This window comes from Mercurialis annua, linkage group LG5 (genome assembly GCF_937616625.2).
Source record: "Mercurialis annua linkage group LG5, ddMerAnnu1.2, whole genome shotgun sequence".
Taxonomy (NCBI): domain Eukaryota; kingdom Viridiplantae; phylum Streptophyta; class Magnoliopsida; order Malpighiales; family Euphorbiaceae; genus Mercurialis; species Mercurialis annua.
The window spans coordinates 46,713,218-46,733,772 of record NC_065574.1 but is presented as its reverse complement, the minus strand read 5'-3'; the positions used below and the strand labels follow the sequence as shown (position 1 = coordinate 46,733,772).

General features: G+C 31.0%; 3 long non-coding RNA genes across 3 annotated transcripts; 2 read left to right on the top strand and 1 right to left on the bottom strand.

The window, feature by feature from the left end:
- Positions 1-785: 785 nt before the first annotated feature.
- LOC126679991 (uncharacterized) lies at positions 786-3,314 on the bottom strand. The gene is made up of 3 exons (XR_007641016.1): positions 3,154-3,314; positions 1,996-2,080; positions 786-1,134 (listed from the first exon to the last, which is right to left on the bottom strand). It is a non-coding gene; the product is annotated as an uncharacterized LOC126679991 (long non-coding RNA).
- Positions 3,315-8,658: 5,344 nt separating this feature from the next.
- On the top strand, positions 8,659-10,859 carry LOC126680500 (uncharacterized). Its single transcript, XR_007641190.2, has 2 exons — positions 8,659-8,737; positions 10,054-10,859. It is a non-coding gene; the product is annotated as an uncharacterized LOC126680500 (long non-coding RNA).
- Positions 10,860-15,990: 5,131 nt separating this feature from the next.
- On the top strand, positions 15,991-18,721 carry LOC126680501 (uncharacterized). The gene is made up of 3 exons (XR_007641191.2): positions 15,991-16,086; positions 17,916-17,990; positions 18,435-18,721. It is a non-coding gene; the product is annotated as an uncharacterized LOC126680501 (long non-coding RNA).
- Positions 18,722-20,555: the final 1,834 nt, after the last annotated feature.

Sequence of the window (20,555 nt, the reverse complement as noted above, 5' to 3'; positions counted from 1 at the left end):
CTGACTATCCGACGAGCTCTAGCAGACAGTGATCCAAAATACTCAAGTACATCGTCGTATAGTCTTAGCAAAGTCGGGTCCAAAACCCCTGATGTACCCACGGTTAATCTCTCATAGTGCTTCCTCTTCGGATGGGTCTTTCTCACTGTCCTTACTAACTTCCATTTTCGGGAAAATGGTTCTAGCTTGAGTTACAAAGGATCCTTTAATGTCTAATATACTTTCATTCTCAGTATCTACATGAAATCCATTTTACAAATAGGAGGCGCTTCCTCCTCTTCTGATACAACATGTAGCTGAGCTCCATTTTCCTCAGATATGCTGAACAAGAACAATACTTAATCATGTGATACTGTCCAAACCACTTTTCCACAATATCCAATAATTTAATATATGATATGCACCATCTAACTTAAAGCTTGACTAACTATCTAAGCATATCACATTCACTTAACCACTTAAGCAATCTCACGCACACGCGTTGCACTCGACAATAGACGACCTATAACATCAAGCAAATTCAATCAGACACATATAATCAATAAGGCTCGACTCTATACGTTGCAGTAGTTCCTAGGTACTTAGGGTCTAACAGACACTTTTCAAAGACTAGCAGTGGTAACTGGACCAACTGCTCTGATACCAACTTTGTCACGACCCAAAATCGAGGGCCGCGACCGGCGCTAGGGAATGGGAACTGTAGTTCCGAAACCCGTAGCAAGCCTGAAATTCACTAAAACTTTTTCGCAAATAAACAGTCATACAATGACCTGACAAACGCAGCATTTAAACAAAGATACATTTATATACACTGGTAAAACCATACAACCTGCTCGGACTTATTGTTTCCGTATCATGTACGTACTAGCCCGGCATAAACCACTATGTCGAAATTACATCACGGGAATTTATCTCCGTGGTACAATACATAACTATCGTAGCCAGACCAACATGTACACAACAGACAGCAACTATAAATCATATAAAATTCCACTGTTGTAATAGGCCACGACACTGGTCAGACATCACACTACTGCAGCATCTACGGAAGTCGGGGCTGTACATAGCCAAAGGAACTTCCGGTTAAAGACGGACTTCTGGCCAAGTCTAGAATCTAGGTACCTGAAAAACACACTATTGGGGGGTCAGCTACTAAGCTGAGTGAGTTATACTTTACTTACCATATTATCAAAATAAGCATCGCATTTAAAACATTTTTAAAATATAAATATACAATCACATTTTCAAACATTTTCAACATATACAATCACAGCGATTGCAAACAATTCACTTAAGACAAGTATTTGATCCGATCGAAACCTTAATCTTAAACTCCTTAACCTCTCCTAATCCGTATCATATTCGAATCATATCGTCCGAGTGGCCGGGTCCCGAGATAGTTCGACCGAGTTACCCGCTACCACGTGGCATAGTCCCGAGATAATTCAACCGAGTTACATCATGCCACTACTTAATCCCAAGTTGTGGGTCCCGAGATAGTTCGACCGAGTTACCCACCAGATACGGGTCCCGAGATAGTTCGACCGAGTTACCTCGTATCTGCCACAATTAATATCCTCCTTTCCGATACCCAAACATATTCCATTTCATAATTATAAATATGATCAACATTTAATGAGCTCATATCAAACGTATCTATGTACGAATATCTAGACTTTCATAAACACCGGTGATCACACGGCCTATTGACGCCCAATAGGTAGCTCGTTTCTTCGGATCATATACAAACTCACATTGGCAAATAATCGACAAGTCATAAGCAAAGTAATACAATTCATATATCAAACAAGTCAAACCAATACAATGTAGTTCACTCCATAAACAAACAATTCAAATATAAATCAATCCAATAAGAACAACCCAATAAAATCAAGCTATATAATTTATGCGATGCATTTAATAATAATAATAATATATATAGTATATATAAAATAGTTTTTAATACGATAATAAGAGTGAGTAAAATATACTCACCGCTTGCTATCCATAATCTTCGATAATACCTAGCGATCTCGCGTTCCGTAAGTTTCGGATTCCATTGGTAGTCGCCTCGTCAAGTCTACACAATTTCGATAATAACTCGAATTAATTACAATCTAACTATAATTAATTAATCCAAAACTAGGTTTCTAGCCAACTTCGGCTATTGAAACCGTTTACTTAAAACAGTCCGACCACTAAATAAAATTGACATTCTTAATGTTTAGAACGTCGCCTACAACTTTCATTTAGGTCTCGGACTGAGATAAGTACCCGAAGGTGTCGGAATTTGGCCCCGAAGTTAACAACTTAGGGCTGTCCTAAATTTCAAAACTGCTATGCGCGACATAATATTCTGATTTATTTGAGCCACTTAGAGGCCGAAATAGCAGAAACTTATACTTAGACATTTATAGAAGACATCCTTAAGTTTCCGTACCAACAAACGGAACTTAATTTGGAGCTAAATAGCTCGAAATATTTCCCTTGCAACATGGCTGTTTCGCAGCGTAAAATTTCCAGCAACATCGTCAAATTCTCAAGTTATCTCTTTAACGTTTCGGTCGACTAAAACAGCCTATATACTCAACATTACACCAATTACTACAGCCTTTAATCATGTCATTATCACCACCTTAAACTCATTAAAATCTTAGTTCAAAGTTTAATTCAAAACAGTTTTTACGTTATGCTCAAAACTAGTTACGTAACACTTAGTGTTTGCGTCGATCTTAAGCGATACAACCATCGGGAAAGGGTGGCATCAGCCCCCATTTCACTATCCTTCGGCCCTCCCCTGTTTTGGCAGGGGAGGGGCTGCTCCAGCCATGGTGCAACGCACCATGGCTGCTGAAACGCAGCCCCACCGTGCGAAGCACGGTGGTTCCTTTCCCGTAGCCTCCATGGCCTCCAAAAGCCACCATCAACAAACCTACCTCCATTAAACCCTACCAATCAACCCTAACCAATTAACACAACTCTCACATCTCACCACAACACATCAAACTCAGCTCATAAATAATAATTCATGCCATAAACCATCAATTCTAACTTATTAATCATCATTTTAAAGCTTAAAATCATCATCAATACTAAGCTCAATCTAAACAGAATTTTTACAGCAAAACCCTAACCAAATAAAGATATCCTTACCTTGATTTAATTCCATAGATCGATAGATAATCCTCTCCTCTTTCCGTTGCCGCAAAAATCATCCAATTTGGTGAAGAAATGTGCAAGTTATGGCCTTAAGAAGTTGAATTGCACATGGTGTTCATCAAGAGGAAGAAGATGATGATTCTAGAGCTGAGATATATGTATAATTCTGAGTTTAAATCAAATGAGTTGCCTTATATATTTATGGAAAAATGTATAACTTAATCCCTCACTTTGCCACCTCCTCAACTTTCAATTTCAAACTTTTCTTTCGCCTAGTTTAGTCCGTCGATCGCTTAATCGTTCCAACTCGATAAATTCCGTGTTGTTTACATCCAAATAAATAATATTCTTCCGCTATCTTATTATTTTATATTCGGTAATTAATTTCACTAATTTGTAGCTAAAACGCTCAATTTTCCAAATTGAGCAAAAATGACTATTTCCGTCACTTTTTTGTCCTTATCTTCATTTGACAAATATCAATATCCAAATAATCGATATAATTATCTTAAATATCAACTCCCGCAAATAATTTATTTAAATTATATTTTCCGGGAAATAAAATTCTATTTTCTAATTTCTTGGGGACTTTAACATATTTTAAATTCCAATTTTTCTTACAATTTTCTTTAGTCCCGTCAAACTATTTAGGCATTATAAATATTGAAATTTCTTCTTTAAATTTCAATATCAACCTATTTTCGTCCTTTTTTAAATATTTTCTTATTAAATTCTTCCGATAACTTCTTTTCTAACCGCTTCATTATTTTATATCGGACACGTAGCCTACTTTTGCAACGCCAGACGTACGGGGTATTACAAAATTGATTGCAAAGAAAATAAAGCGAACGAGGTTTATATTAACCTCTCAAATTATCAGAATTTAGATTAATTCTACGAATAAACAAAAAAGAACAAAAATAAAATTCTAGAGTTTAAACTATATCTGTAAATAAAGAAAAATTCAAGAGTTTGAATTAACTTTGCAAACAATAAAAAAGAAAAGACCTAATTACTTAAAAACCACTCACGTTGATACTTTTTTGCATATATACCATGATCTTAAAAAAATTCATTTATACCCTATATAAGGTGAACTTATTTTTTTTAAGTGAACTTATTCTTTTTTTTTAGATAAATAATTTGTATATTAAAGGCCATAAGAAGTGGCAAAAAAACTATACTCTAAGCTTTCGTACAAAAAATGGCATACAAAGATGCACACTAAAGACTACGACTCAAAAGGCCTAATTACTTAAAAACAACCTACCTTATAATTTTTTTATTTGTATCATGACCTAAAAAAAATTTCAATTGTACAATATTTTCAATTTTTATATTTTATCTCTTAATTAATTGAATTAATTTATTTTCCTTTGACAAAATTTTAAATTGGTCCTTCATTTCTATTTTTCCAAATAGAAAAAATTATGATATAATCCTTCTATTTAATTATTTTTAATATTTTTGTCCTTACATTAATAAAATTGTCAAAAAATAATTAAATCTTGGGTACAGATGAAACATAAAAATCGAAAACAAGTTATAATTAAAAATTTTCCTTGATCATAGTATAAATGAAGAAAAGTTATAAGGTGGGTATTTTTCAAGTAATTAGGCTTAAAATAAAGGCACAATCAAGAATCCATTCAATCCCGAATAATTAAAATTTATATTACTAAATAACCAAGCTTTCTTAGAGAAGCAATTGAAGATCATAGCATCAAATTAAAGTATGTATGTTCTTTTTCACACTCATATTCCATGGTTATTTTTTTAATTTATTATAAAAGCAATTGAAACACGTCAAATAAAATCATTATATAAAAAAGGCGTAATCACAAAAAAAAACCCATTTTTTAATCTCTTTTCAAATGCACCTTGATGTTGTAATGTCAGCTGCACCCTAATTCGCACCTTTGGTTTTCAACTCCACCCTCAAATACTAAATTAATTTCTTCTCCATTTGGAAAAAGTTATAAGTCATCAATTTTTAACTTTTTGTGTGAAAAAGAGTTCAAACGAGTATTTTATAAGGGTTTTTATTATTTTTTCACGAGTGAAAAAGAGTCCAATTGGATTTTGAGGGTGGAATTGAAATCCAAATATACGAATTAGGGTGCAGCTGACAAAATTAAAACGTCAGGGTGCAACTGAAAATGAGTTAAAAGGTGGGTTTTTTTTTGTGATTAAGCCTATAAAAAAATTCAACTAAAATGATTGTAAGTCTTTCTAAATTTGATTAAAATTCTAAAATAAAGATTAGATTTTGGACCATTAACACCGAAAAAACGACCTCTATTTGAAATCAACCACAAAATAAAATCCATGAATATATATAAAAATTAAAGTTAAAAAACTAGGCAATGGAAATTGTCACTTTCTTTGATATAGAACATAGGTTAATCCGGGGCCACATCTAATAATTAATAGATGGTGATAAGTGGTCCTTAAGTAGATACTTACATTAGAAAATTCCACTTTGTGAGCGCTTTTAATTTTGGGTAAAGGTACAAATATGATCTTCATGTTTACCTCATTTTTCACTTAATCCTTTTATATTATTTCAGATATCAATTATGACCTTCATATATTAAAACTTAACAAAAAAAGCACAAATTAATCTTAATGGAATTTACTTAATCTTTTATGGAACTTACATGAAAGATATATGAGTGATCCATTAAGAGTGTGAGTCACATTATCATTTTTTCCATTTATTTTCTATGTCTTTCTCTTACAAAATATAAATCAAAAATATCTAACATTACTTTTTTCTTCCATATGTTTTCTTGTTTATGTGTATTTTGATTTTTTTCTATCTGTATACCTAATATTACTCTCACTAAAACCTGTCATGTGTTTTGTTAAATTTTGATTTTACGAGGATTGTAATTGCAACTCGAAAAATATAAAGGGACTAAGTGAGAAATGGAATAATATAAGTGTCATTTTTAGACATTTTTCTTAAAACTTAGAGGATCAATTTTTTTCTCATCGACTGGTGGTCCTCCCTAGCGATCGAGTTGGAAAGATAATCATTTAAAGAGCACTAAAAATGATTTGGTTTGGATTATTAATTATAAAAATCCTTAATGTACCAATCAAAGAATTAGCTAATTAATAATTTCATATTTGCATTTTTTTGTCTTGTTTCCTAATGGGAAAAGGTTTGTTTATGTCCCTAATGTTTATCCTAAGGTCAAGATTTGCCACTACGTTTGATTTTGGCTGAAATGTACCCCTAACGTTTCAAAACTGGCCTATTTATACCCTTATTTTGACGGGATTAAATAATTCAAATTTTCCGTCATCTTTTCCCTACGTGGATGCTGACATGACTGACATGTCTAGTACACATAAGCACACATATATAAGCCCTTAATGTTTCTCTCATAAGTCCGAGTTTGCCTTTAAATTAAACACTAATTTAACTTATTTTTATTTTTTTCAATAAAAATTAATCGATTTTTTTTTAAAATATTTACACGCCGTAACTCCGGTAAATTCATCGAAATAAAAATTGGATCAAAGTAACCCGTATTTTGCGTTTTCTATCGAAAAGGATGTGAGTTTCTTAATTTCATTTAATTAACTTAATTAATCATAATTAATTCTAATTTAATCTATAATTTTAATCTAATTGAAATTCTATTTAATAAAAATATTTAATTTTAATTCCGCCACACCGCTCTCCGACCACCGTCACCTCCTCTCTCGCACTACGGCCTTACCACTTATTCCGGCCACAGTGACGAACTTCGTTCATCCTTTTTGGATGAAGAGCCATATGTTCATCCAAAGAGGATGAACAACCGTGATAACTTGTGAATCGCCTAAGGAGTCTGAGGTCCGGAATGTCTTCCGGAGAGTACCTGAAAGCCACAACACGGCTATTAGAAGGGTGCCGGAAGGGGATTCCGACAAACCTCTCCGACGGTCAAGTCAATAACTGTTTAGTTAGAGAAAGAAGAGAGAAGTGAAAGGAGTTAAGAGTTTGAGAGAAAAGAGTATTAACCTTTTCACCTACTTTTCCTAAGTCTTTTATACTATGCCTTTGTTGCCTCTTAGTTTAGGCCGACAGGTCTGATGTAAATCTCTTTGTCTGTGCAGAGAATGTTGAAAATGTCAGAGTACCTTCTTTCAAACTATGTCCTTATAATCAGGGCAAATCCTGCTCGGTCGTCCGAGATGGTCATTATGCTTTATGAGATCATGTTCGATTAGCCGAGCAGGTCTTTTATTACTGAAGCTTGGTCGGACTGCCGAGACGATATCTTGTCCTGCTCGGTTGATGCCGAGCTCGTTCTTTGCTATTGGTGTTTGTTTTGTTTACCTTTATGGGCAATATCGATTTTAGAGGTGAGGATACTCGATTAAGTTCCTTTTTTGAGATTGTTCCATCTATCTTGTTATTACAAGTCCCCCCCAGTTCTACGGATATTTATGTCAGTTCTTGGTTTTTGTTTGTTCAGTTTTTACTTATTCGATTTTTCTAACTTGTTCAGTTTTCTGACCTGTTCGGTTTTTCTGACCTGTTCGGTTTTTCTGATATGTTTGATTTTTCTAACCTGTTTGGTTTCTCTGATCTATTTGGTTTTTCTGACTTGTTCGGTTATTTTGACATTAATGTGTGTGACCTTTGGATGGCTTCTTGTTGTATACGTTTCATGACACGTTGTAATACCCCGTACGTTTGATGTTGCCGACGTAGGCAATTAGTCTTTTTTCGATAACCCGAGTTAGTAGGATGAAGATTATCAAAGTGATTGGATAAGATAAGACCCGAGTAGGTCGGTTTTAAGAATTCTAATACGGAAAGTTTGATATTAGAATTTAATTAAAGGGTAATTAAGAATTGCGACTAACGGTGTGAGAAAAATTGTTAAAATAAAGTTTAGGTCCCAAATTGGTAAATTATAAATTAATTATCGGGAATTAAAATTAAAAGATTATCGATGGAAAATTTCAATTTTGAATTAGTATTATTTATTTGGGTATAAATAATACGTATGTAATTGAGTCAAAGCGAGTAATTGATGAATTATTTAAAATAGAAAGTTTGAAAGAGAAATGGTTAAAACTAAAGAAATGAGGAATTAAAGAAGCTAATTAACCAAAATTATACCAAATTCACATGAATATGAATTTAAGAAGAAGAAGAAGAAGAAGCATTAGTGTAATACCCCGTATTTTTTTCTTTTTATTGTAAATTATGTCGGGTTAATTGTTTTTGTGATTTGGCTGTCTCGTTTGACTCGTTGAATACATTTTGGGTTTGCTCCTTCATCACTTGTGGGCCTTATAAGAATTCAACCTTTGTTGTGTAAGACCCAAAATAATAATAATAATAATAATAATAATAATAATAATAATAATAACAATAATAAAATAAAGTAAAGAAAGAGATAAGGGCTAAGGCTGGAATTTTATCTATTTTAAATAAAACCCTAATCTAGCTAAGTGTATATAAGGACTCCTAACTATTCTTTATATATACATTAACAACGCTGAAAGAAAAAAAGAACAAAAACATCGAATTTCAACTGTTTGATTCAAATTGATTCTTCGTTACAAGGTATTCTCATTCTCTCAAATATCTTTGAAATTTACATTTTTACTTGGGCATAAATCGGTTTCATATCTTAATTAGTTTACTAACTTTTGGTATCATGTATAATCTGTTGTGTTTGAAATAATTGATGGGTATGGTTTTTTTTGTGATTCTTTTATTATTTATATTGGTTTGCTTAGTTAAGCAAATAGGCCAACATTGTTTCATATTTAATTGGGCAAATCTGCAACTTGTCCCTAATAGGAACAACTAATACATTACATTTCTAATTTCTTGCGGCAAGTTTATAATGCCATTTTAAAAATTTGAGTGGGTTTATATGCCAAGTATTGTTTGATATTTAATCAAATTAAATGTTGATTGGTTCAGTTATAGGTTGGTTAATCAAAATTTTGTTTTGATTAATAATCTAATTAAGTGATGATTTTATCCACATAGAATAATAATATTGGTTTGATTTTAATTTAAATCGTTTTATAAATATTAGATTTAACATGCCAATTTGAATTAAACTTATAAATTAATTTTTAAAGTAGTTTATTAAATTATTTTGGCTATACGAATTGATTATATTTGAAGATATAATCATGTTGATCTAAATTTAAAATTTGGTTAAATACAAATTTTAAAACCGTATTTTAGATTATCGTTTTGATTTCTAAATTTTGCTAATTATATTAAATCTAAAAATAGTATTAGTATCGATTATATTATTTTTTTTATCATATTTTGAAAATGATAAGTTATATTACAATCTTGTAAACGAAAAATTATTTGGGTAATTGTCAATTTTAAATTGTTGACTTGGTGTGCCAATTCGGCTAATTTACGTTTTAATTTTTAATTATTTTCTTAAATTATTTTAGTTAAGTAAATTGTCAGTAATTATTGGTTACTAGTGTTTAAGCTATTGAGTTCTGTTTTAATATTTAATTATTATTTTATCAAGAGTATCATTTTATAATTATAAATTATGATTTATAGTATTGATAAAATATTTGGGTCGGGTTAGACTTGGGTCGCCTGACATGTGAGGTTAGCTTGGTAGCTATCGGTAACTCGGCTAACCCACTATTTGAAAATTGATTTAATTTATTATTATTTATTATTTAATTATGAATTAAATAATATATTTTTCCGAAATGTATTTTAAGCGAGAACTCAATAGACTGTATTATTTTGGGCATTACAATTTATTGAGCTTTGTGTTTACTCTGAATTGCTTTACCGTGGTTTGTTGTTTGTGCTAGTCCTATGTGGTGTCTAGTACTCTCAAGAGTTAGGGTCTGTTTTTAATTATGATTTTATACCTTGTCTAGACCCGTCGACTGTTCGTACTTCATAGGCGAACAAGATTTAAATTGCTTGCCAAGTTTCACGTGGAATAGCAAGCAGTGAGTTTATATCTCTATTTACCTCTTTATTAAGCAATTATTATATTTTGTATATATATATGTATAAGCAGCTTTTGAACTGTTTTCGGCATTGTGGACTTGATTTGGAACGTGCTACTCGATGGGCATCATCGGGACTGCGTGCGCACCGGTAATGATTATGGTATTGAGGTAGGTTTGAGATACGTCTCACCTTAGTGAGGGCACCGGTGGAAGATACGTCTCCTGGGCTCACTATTTATTAAGTGATAGTCGGGGATCGGTTATTGAGATACGTCTCACCGACACGACAATGGATTTAGAATTGTGGTTTAGGGTTTCATTGATAATCCATAATGAAAATGTTTTATTAAACGTTTTAAAGGTTTTTAACTTAATAAATGTAAATGGTTATATAAACTCTACTCAGTAAATCTGACCCCGTTGTTTTCCCAAATTTTCCAGGTTTATGATTTGAGCTTTGGTCGATCTCCGTTTCTTCATTCTCGGAGGTTTTTATTTTTCAGAATAAAAGAGTCGAACTGTTTTAAACTCTTAGACCGCAGTAGTAGTATCAGTTATTCATGTCTTAGTCTTTTATTTATATTTTTGACTATTGTTGTTGGATTTGTCCAACTATTACTTTATCGCTTTTGGCATGATTACAGTGTTTATGGTATTTATATTATATTGCCATACTGTTGGAGATTTTTCTGAGATAAGCGTAATTTAAATATATATTGCTTTATGTACTGCTAGACTAGGCTGAAGTCTCGGTTGCCCCCGAGCATGTGGTTTTATGCAGGTACATTGTTTAAATGTTATAAATTGATTATCCGCAAGGCTAGCTACGGGTTTTGGTACAACTATACCCATACCCTAGCGCCGGTCGCGATTCATGAAAATGGGTCGTGACAAACTTGGTATCAGAGCATTGGTTTCAAACCAAGGCCATTTGCATGCTATGTGTTTACTCTATTAAGTTGTTATTGAGTCATAGGTACTACTGCGGAATTAGGATTCGTGTCTTGTCTTTTAAAACGTCATCTTTTAATTTTAAACTTTCCGCCTATACCGATAGGAATGTGTCGAGTCAGTCATTTTTATGTCTTGATTTGATGCTAATATTGTTTTTGTTATTGATGCCGTTTCGCTTGTATGATTTTAAATTGCTTTTGATTTCTCGGGAAATCTTATTCTGATAAGTTGCTTTAATTCATGCTTGGGCATGACGTTATTTTTCTTATCATGTAGTTGATGTGTCTTACTGGGTGATAGTATTATGGATATTATGCCTTTGATAAAATTGTTGATGTTGAATTGTTTTTTGAGTAATTTTGGCGTTGGCCGGAAGCCTTGATTTTAAAAATGATATTTTGTCAGGCTTTGACATTGTTTCGGTTTTAAATGATTTTTGACTGAATTTGGTTTATCACGTTTTGTAGATTACGTTGTTGGCCACGTATTATTTTAAATTTTCTTAAGAAAATTACTTTGGCCTAATTGGTGTTTTGACATAAAAAGTCATATGGGTAGTCTGGACACGACACCCTAAAATATTATTTTAGTATCTTGCCAATAAAAAATTAAATTCATGTATTTCAAATTCTTACATTTGACTAATGATTACAAAAAGGTTATTCTTTTGAAATAAAATGAATTTCTCGTATTTTAAAAAAAAATTAAAAATTACATCTGAATTGTTGTTTCTAAAACATCTGTCTTCGAAATAAAATTATTTTAAAAGGAAATATCGTTTTGACATTTTAATATTATATTTGTGATTTTACCATTTTGTAATTTGTCAACACTTTGATGTTGTTGGTCTTGTACTCGATTTGCTAGTTTAACTGAAGTTTTTGTTTCTAATAAGGTTGTTTAAAAAAAAAATTGTTTTCTCACTCGAGTGATGAGTCTGATGAGTTATTGGGTGACGTCGAGCTTCTTATTTAAAAAAAAATTGAGATTTTGTTTTAAGTGCATTTTCTGTATTTACAAATATTTAGAATACATTTTATAAACGGTTGTTTTGTGTTTTACTTGGGTCACCCAAATTTAGGAGTTGAGCTTGGAAGTTGTAATAACTCGGCTAACTCGATGGTTTTGCGAATTAAGATAATAGGGTACTTCTAAGCAATTAATTTGTAAAGAAGGTTTTTCCGAAAAATGATTTTTTTTAAAAAAAAAAAATAAAAAAAATAAAAAAAAACCATGAGGCTCAAACTTGATCTTGAAAAGTTTAATGATTGACTTTAAATTTCAAAATGAATTTGGAAGTGCACTCTTATAAGATGATATAATTACAAGTTGATTTTTATACGAAAATTCAAGATTGTTGTAGCATGTCTTGATTTTGGTCTTTTCAATATGTTGAGCTGATTTTGCTGAATGTCATGTTTGGTTGAACTATTTTGATTGTTTTTATTTTTTCTCTTCGTTCGGAGTAACACGTGAGATGAATTAATTCATGTGCTCATGGATGGCTTACCTTGTTGTATGTTCTTAATTTGTGAGTAAGATCTTTGTTTAGACCTCAGTTGCTTTTGTCTTCATTTTTAGTTTCGATAGATTTGGTGTTTTGTTTGTGAGTCGAAATCTTTGGGTTTCGATATCGAGGAAGTGTAGGGAATATTTTTTTTCCTTGGAACGGTTGGTGGTTTCTGATTATACTGGAAAACGATATTGGAAATCCTGACCCGAGATGATAAATCGGTGTATTTAATACGCTGGTGTTCTCATTAAGTTGATTCGGTGTAATGTGGGAATTGGTGGTAAGTTTTGTAGAAATGTATGTGATCTGTTGTTTTCTCTGAATTAAGTTTCAGTTTATTTGGAGTTTTATTGAATATTACTTTATGCTTATGAGTTTTAGTGGAGATATTGTTTTGATTTGTTTTGGTGGTATCGTATGATTCGGTAGATTGTAAGAATGGAGTTGAAGGAATATTTTAAGGTTGCATGCGAGAATTTAGTTGTGCTAAGTGAGGTATATAGTTATATGTAGATTAAAAAAAAAACTTTCGTGAAAAATTTACGATTTTGATTAGAGGATTGTTAGATTAAGGGATTTAGTTATGCTGCATTTATGTTTTTTACACTGAAATTTTAAAAGTAAGTTGTTTATTCAAATGTTTCGGTATATTGATATCAAGGTGTTTTCGTAAACAAAGAGATATGCATCACTAAATTTTACGTCCGTGTGGAAAGAAAAGAATTTTGTCAAATTTGATTAAAAAAGAATAATTAATTTTTTTTCGGTTGAATGATTCTTCAAATCGTGTTTTTGTTTGAGAGTAAGACTTAAGAGCGACTTAAATTTTGGATATTTTGAAACTTCAATGTGTATTTTGAATACGGAGAATTTTTTTCACAGTTTGATTATTTACGAGAAAAAGATAAATTATTTAGCAAGTTTGATTTACTGATCACATAAGTTTTATCAGTTGAACGGATTCACAAATTGCAAACTTATTTAAAAGTAAGGAGAATATGAGAATTTTTTTTATTTTTTTATTTTTTTTTTTTTTTAAAAAAAGGCAAATATTTTGAAAATTTTCAGGGGTTTGCAATATTTATGGTTTTCCAACGTAAAAGTACTTCGACTTTGATATATAAAAAGAAGGTGTAAAATGTGAAGTCTTTTTAAAGGTGAGGTGGAAAATTTTGAATATAAAATGTTTTGCGTATTTGAAAATTTTATACTTTCATAGGTTGGTTTTGAGAATAACTAACAATCTGGTCGGGTAAATTGGTCGTAGTGATTTCTTGTTGTATAGGAGTTTATAGTCAATTGATGGAATTTTTTTTTTGAGAATTTAGATTTGATTTGGGTATATGAACTAGTTGATTTGAAAAAAAAAAATCTGATGATTGTGTTTGATGAGTTTCGACAACAAAGTTGGTTTGTCGACACTATAGATTGAGGGTTTAATTGTTGAGAGTTTTCATATCGTTTTGTTCAAAAACAATATTTTGTATGGAATTAAGTTAAGTTTGTGAGAAATAGTTAGAATGTGAGTTGATGATTAGATACTTAGATTATTACGACCTATTTTATTTTTAAATGATTGGAGGAATAACTAGGATTGAGATTTTGTTGCTCAGCTGGAGATTCTGTTATCATGACTTAAGTTTACGTATTCTTTTGAATGACGGTAAGAGTTTTGTATTTATGATTCATGAAGTTAATGGCGTTATCGAAATTGGTGTTAATCGTTGGATCAAATGATTCAAATAGCGGTTGTTTTTGGCCAAAATATTAATTAGTTGTTGTGGAGTATAGTTATCGATTGCTTTGGGTGCTGAGCTCGTTATAAGTGGATAAGTGAGTAGGTGTTGTAGAACGGAAGATTTTTTTTTCAGCTTGTGTTTTTAATACCATGTATGAAACGATAGAGTGTGGAATTGTAAGCACTATAGTTGAGCTTAGGGCTTGTTCTTGAACTTTGATAATATGGAGTTAGTAATCATATAAATTTAAGTTAGTTTTGGAAGCCAACTTGTAAAGAGTAATTGTGGTTCTTAATTGGATAATTGTTGATTATTTACATTATGTTGATCGAGTGATCGTTGGGGCACTAAGTTATTAGAATCGAAATTTTGCGCATAAGTGTGTTGTGACCGTTTAAACTGCGAGTCGGTTTCACATTTAAAAAATTCGAGGTCAAGTTTTTCATAGGTTGGGGAGAATGTAATACCCCATATATTTTCGGCATGTTTCGTCTTGAGTTAACCTTTCCGAGTGGAAATTTTGTTTGGAGTTATCATTGCAAGAGATTCGAGGTTTCGTTTTAGATTATTTTAACTTTTTCAGTCAAAACTTTAGTGGGAGAGTTTGTTTTCCCTCGTGTCACCTAGATATGGTGTTATCATTTATGTCAAGTGAAAGTTAGTGTTATTACTTTTTGTGACCATTTGAGATTGTTTAGCGTATGAGCTATAGTATTGAGTTATTGTTCGAGGAACAACCTGTTTAGTTTTTCTTGCGCAAGCGTTTAAGTCGTTAAGCACGTAATTACTATGTAGTGGCTTGTGGTGCCATTTTTAGCATGTTTGTTATTCTGGATTTAATCGAACACTCTGGCTGCGTGTTGTCAATTGTTGACTAGTTAAGTAATGTTGAGTTCCGTTACTTTTCAAACTTCATGTTATTTTATCAAATGAATTTTCAGATTTAAAACATTGGTTATATTGGGGTTTCTTTGTTTCGGGTTTGACTTGGGTCGCCCGACACGTGATTTAAGTTTGGAAGTCTTGGTTGACTCGGCTAAATACCATTTTGTTTTCTTTTAAGTTGTTTTACCAAATGGTTTGAAAAGGTTTCCGGATTATATTTTCAAATGGAACTCGATAGGGCTTAATTACTGTATGGTTTTGATTTTATTGGTTACTTGGTTGGGGAATGTTCTTAAGAGACGGAGTTCGTTACGCATAATTATTATTATTGTTGTCCTTGTTTACCTTAAATATCTGGTTCGTGAGTTTTACGTTGGTTATATGCGTTCTGTATGTAATTTATGTTGTGTACTACGTTAGTCGTTTTTATTTTAAATTCGAAGACGAATTTTATATAAGTTGGGGAGAATGTAATACCCCGTATTTTTTTTCTTTTTATTGTAAATTATGTCGGGTTAATTGTTTTTGTGATTTGGCTGTCTCGTTTGACTCGTTGAATACATTTTGGGTTTGCTCCTTCATCACTTGTGGGCCTTATAAGAATTCAACCTTTGTTGTGTAAGACCCAAAATAATAATAATAATAATAATAATAATAATAATAATAACAATAATAAAATAAAGTAAAGAAAGAGATAAGGGATAAGGCTGGAATTTTATCTATTTTAAATAAAACCCTAATCTAGCTAAGTGTATATAAGGACTCCTAACTATTCTTTATATAGACATTAACAACGCTGAAAGAAAAAAAGAACAAAAACATCGAATTTCAACTGTTTGATTCAAATTGATTCTTCGTTACAAGGTATTCTCATTCTCTCAAATATCTTTGAAATTTACATTTTTACTTGGGCATAAATCGGTTTCATATCTTAATTAGTTTACTAACTTTTGGTATCATGTATAATCTGTTGTGTTTGAAATAATTGATGGGTATGGTTTTTTTTGGGCCTAATGTCTTAAAAAACCCCGACCTTTTAGCCCCTTTTCAATCATACCCTGACGTTGAAAATTTGTCAATTTTACCCTATTTTACATTTTTGTGTTTCAATTGTACCCTGAAAAATTAAATTAACGTCTTTTGCGTTTGGAAATTTGTTTAAAACATTCTCCATGTCTCGCATATATTAATTGTATAATTTTAAAATTTATTTAAATTTAGTTAAATTAATTAAGAATTTAAATTAGTGTTAATTTGATTATGGTTTTTAGTTAGTTTTTAAAAATAAAGGACTTATTTGTACTTTTTTGAATAAAAAAGAATTTAATTTCATGTTTAGACTTAATTAATTGAATGATTTCATCATTTAAGTGAAAAAATTAACAAAAATTAAAATATTGGGGTACAATTGAAAATGGAAAATTCAAAAGTGGGTAAAATTGACAAATTTTCAACGTCGGGGTGGAATTGAAAAAAAGTTTAAAGGTGAGGGGTTTTTGAGTGATTAAGCCTTTTTTGTGTGATTCTTTTATTATTTATATTGGTTTGCTTAGTTAAGCAAATAGGCCAACATTGTTTCATATTTAATTGGGCAAATCTGCAACTTGTCCCTAATAGGAACAACTAATACATTACATTTCTAATTTCTTGCGGCAAGTTTATAATGCCATTTTAAAAATTTGAGTGGGTTTATATGCCAAGTATTGTTTGATATTTAATCAAATTAAATGTTGATTGGTTCAGTTATAGGTTGGTTAATCAAAATTTTGTTTTGATTAATAATCTAATTAAGTGATGATTTTATCCACATAGAATAATAATATTGGTTTGATTTTAATTTAAATCGTTTTATAAATATTAGATTTAACATGCCAATTTGAATTAAACTTATAAATTAATTTTTAAAGTAGTTTATTAAATTATTTTGGCTATACGAATTGATTATATTTGAAGATATAATCATGTTGATCTAAATTTAAAATTTGGTTAAATACAAATTTTAAAACCGTATTTTAGATTATCGTTTTGATTTCTAAATTTTGCTAATTATATTAAATCTAAAAATAGTATTAGTATCGATTATATTATTTTTTTTATTATATTTTGAAAACGATAAGTTATATTACAATCTTGTAAACGAAAAATTATTTGGGTAATTGTCAATTTTAAATTGTTGACTTGGTGTGCCAATTCGGCTAATTTACGTTTTAATTTTTAATTATTTTCTTAAATTATTTTAGTTAAGTAAATTGTCAGTAATTATTGGTTACTAGTGTTTAAGCTATTGAGTTCTGTTTTAATATTTAATTATTATTTTATCAAGAGTATCATTTTATAATTATAAATTATGATTTATAGTATTGATAAAATATTTGGGTCGGGTTAGACTTGGGTCGCCTGACATGTGAGGTTAGCTTGGTAGCTATCGGTAACTCGGCTAACCCACTATTTGAAAATTGATTTAATTTATTATTATTTATTATTTAATTATGAATTAAATAATATATTTTTCCGAAATGTATTTTAAGCGAGAACTCAATAGACTGTATTATTTTGGGCATTACAATTTATTGAGCTTTGTGTTTACTCTGAATTGCTTTACCGTGGTTTGTTGTTTGTGCTAGTCCTATGTGGTGTCTAGTACTCTCAAGAGTTAGGGTCTGTTTTTAATTATGATTTTATACCTTGTCTAGACCCGTCGACTGTTCGTACTTCATAGGCGAACAAGATTTAAATTGCTTGCCAAGTTTCACGTGGAATAGCAAGCAGTGAGTTTATATCTCTATTTACCTCTTTATTAAGCAATTATTATATTATATATATATATATGTATAAGCAGCTTTTGAACTGTTTTCGGCATTGTGGACTTGATTTGGAACGTGCTACTCGATGGGCATCATCGGGACTGCGTGCGCACCGGTAATGATTATGGTATTGAGGTAGGTTTGAGATACGTCTCACCTTAGTGAGGGCACCGGTGGAAGATACGTCTCCTGGGCTCACTATTTATTAAGTGATAGTCGGGGATCGGTTATTGAGATACGTCTCACCGACAGGACAATGGATTTAGAATTGTGGTTTAGGGTTTCATTGATAATCCATAATGAAAATGTTTTATTAAACGTTTTAAAGGTTTTTAACTTAATAAATGTAAATGGTTATATAAACTCTACTCAGTAAATCTGACCCCGTTGTTTTCCCAAATTTTCCAGGTTTATGATTTGAGCTTTGGTCGATCTCCGTTTCTTCATTCTCGGAGGTTTTTATTTTTCAGAATAAAAGAGTCGAACTGTTTTAAACTCTTAGACCGCAGTAGTAGTATCAGTTATTCATGTCTTAGTCTTTTATTTATATTTTTGACTATTGTTGTTGGATTTGTCCAACTATTACTTTATCGCTTTTGGCATGATTACAGTGTTTATGGTATTTATATTATATTGCCATACTGTTGGAGATTTTTCTGAGATAAGCGTAATTTAAATATATATTGCTTTATGTACTGCTAGACTAGGCTGAAGTCTCGGTTGCCCCCGAGCATGTGGTTTTATGCAGGTACATTGTTTAAATGTTATAAATTGATTATCCGCAAGGCTAGCTACGGGTTTTGGTACAACTATACCCATACCCTAGCGCCGGTCGCGATTCATGAAAATGGGTCGTGACAATTAGAGAAGGAAAACGAAGAAAAACTTGCGATCATTAGGGTTTTACCGTTCGACATCCAAATCACGCGATTTTTGTTCCGTTCTCTTCAGAATTTTGATCTCTATCACTCTCAAGCATCATATCAAGATAAGCTTGACGTTTTGGTTGAGTGGTTTGATAGTTATATGGCTGTTTTTGTATTGTTACGTTGCGGTCGAATCGAACACGTTGGAATCACGTTGTTATTGCCGTTTTTAATAGTTTTAGAGATGGATTTTGAGGGTTATAAGTGTAAAAAGATGTCGAAATGAATTCAGAGGGTTAAAAGCGGAAAAAACATGATGTAAGGTGGCTGACTTGATGTCTCGCTACGGGGGACATTGTCTCGCGACGGGGGACATTGTCTCGCGACGCGAGACTTAGTCTCGCGACGCGAGACAGTCTCTCACGACGCGAGACAGTCTCTCACGACGCGAGACTAAGTCTCACGCCATGAGAGAAGTTGGGCATAATGTAACTTTTTTTTATTTATACCATGACCTAGGAAAATTTTCAAGTATATATTTTCGATTTTTATGTTCCATCTGTACCCTAAAACAAAATTTTTGATTATTTAATTAACGTAAGAATGAAAATATTAAAAACAATTAAATAGAGGGATTATATCATACCAATTTTCTATTTGAAAAAATACAAATGAAGAACTAATTTAAACTTTTTTTTAAAAGAAAATAGCTCAATTTAATTCAGTAGGGTAAAAATGAAACATTAAAAATTGAAAATAGGGTACAATTGAAAATTTTCTTAGGTTATGATATAAATGAAAAAAGTTATAAGGTGAGTGCTTTTTAAGTAATTAGGCCTTTATTATATTGGAATTTAAGTGCAATTTATGACGACAAGTTTTAATAAATTATAAAAAATAACACACTTTTATGATAGTATTTTTTTTTTTTTGTAATTTCAAAAATATCTTACTCTTGCTACATTAAAAAATATATTGATTGAAGGTTATATAAAAAATTTATTGGATAAAGGGAATGACTACAAATATTAAAAAACAAAAAATATTAGGTTCTTTTAAAAATTTGCCAAATGAAATAAAACATAATTACTATTTGACAAATATATACAATTTGTAAATAACAATTAATTTTTAGTCTTTTTAACCAGTAGTTAATCGATTTTTTCTTTTGCCTTCCACTTTTTGTGATTTTACTTATAGAATCATCATTTTTTTAAAAAAAAAATATAAAAAATCAATTTCTTTTTATCTTAAAAAATCAATTGTCATTTACAAACTTAATCTAATTTTAGAATTGACTGTGAGAGTTCGAACTTTACTAAGCCCATATTAGTATATGTAGACTTCACTACTCAAAACCCTAAAAAAATGAATTTGTAGAGTTGTCTTGAAATTGGTTAATTCTAGATGATGGGACTCAATTTGTTTTTAGAGTTGAGTTGGAGATCCCTCATGATACAATTGTAATATGTTTTTTAAATTAGTGTTTTCAATCATGAATTAGAAAAAATTACCTATGAATTATTTTAGGAACAATTAGTTCAATTTTTTAAATTACTTTATTTTGTAATCAAATATAAATAACTTTAAAGTTTAAATGTTTTCATGTGAACTCGCCATATGCCTATTGAGAAATTTTATGATTCAATTAAATTTGAGCAAA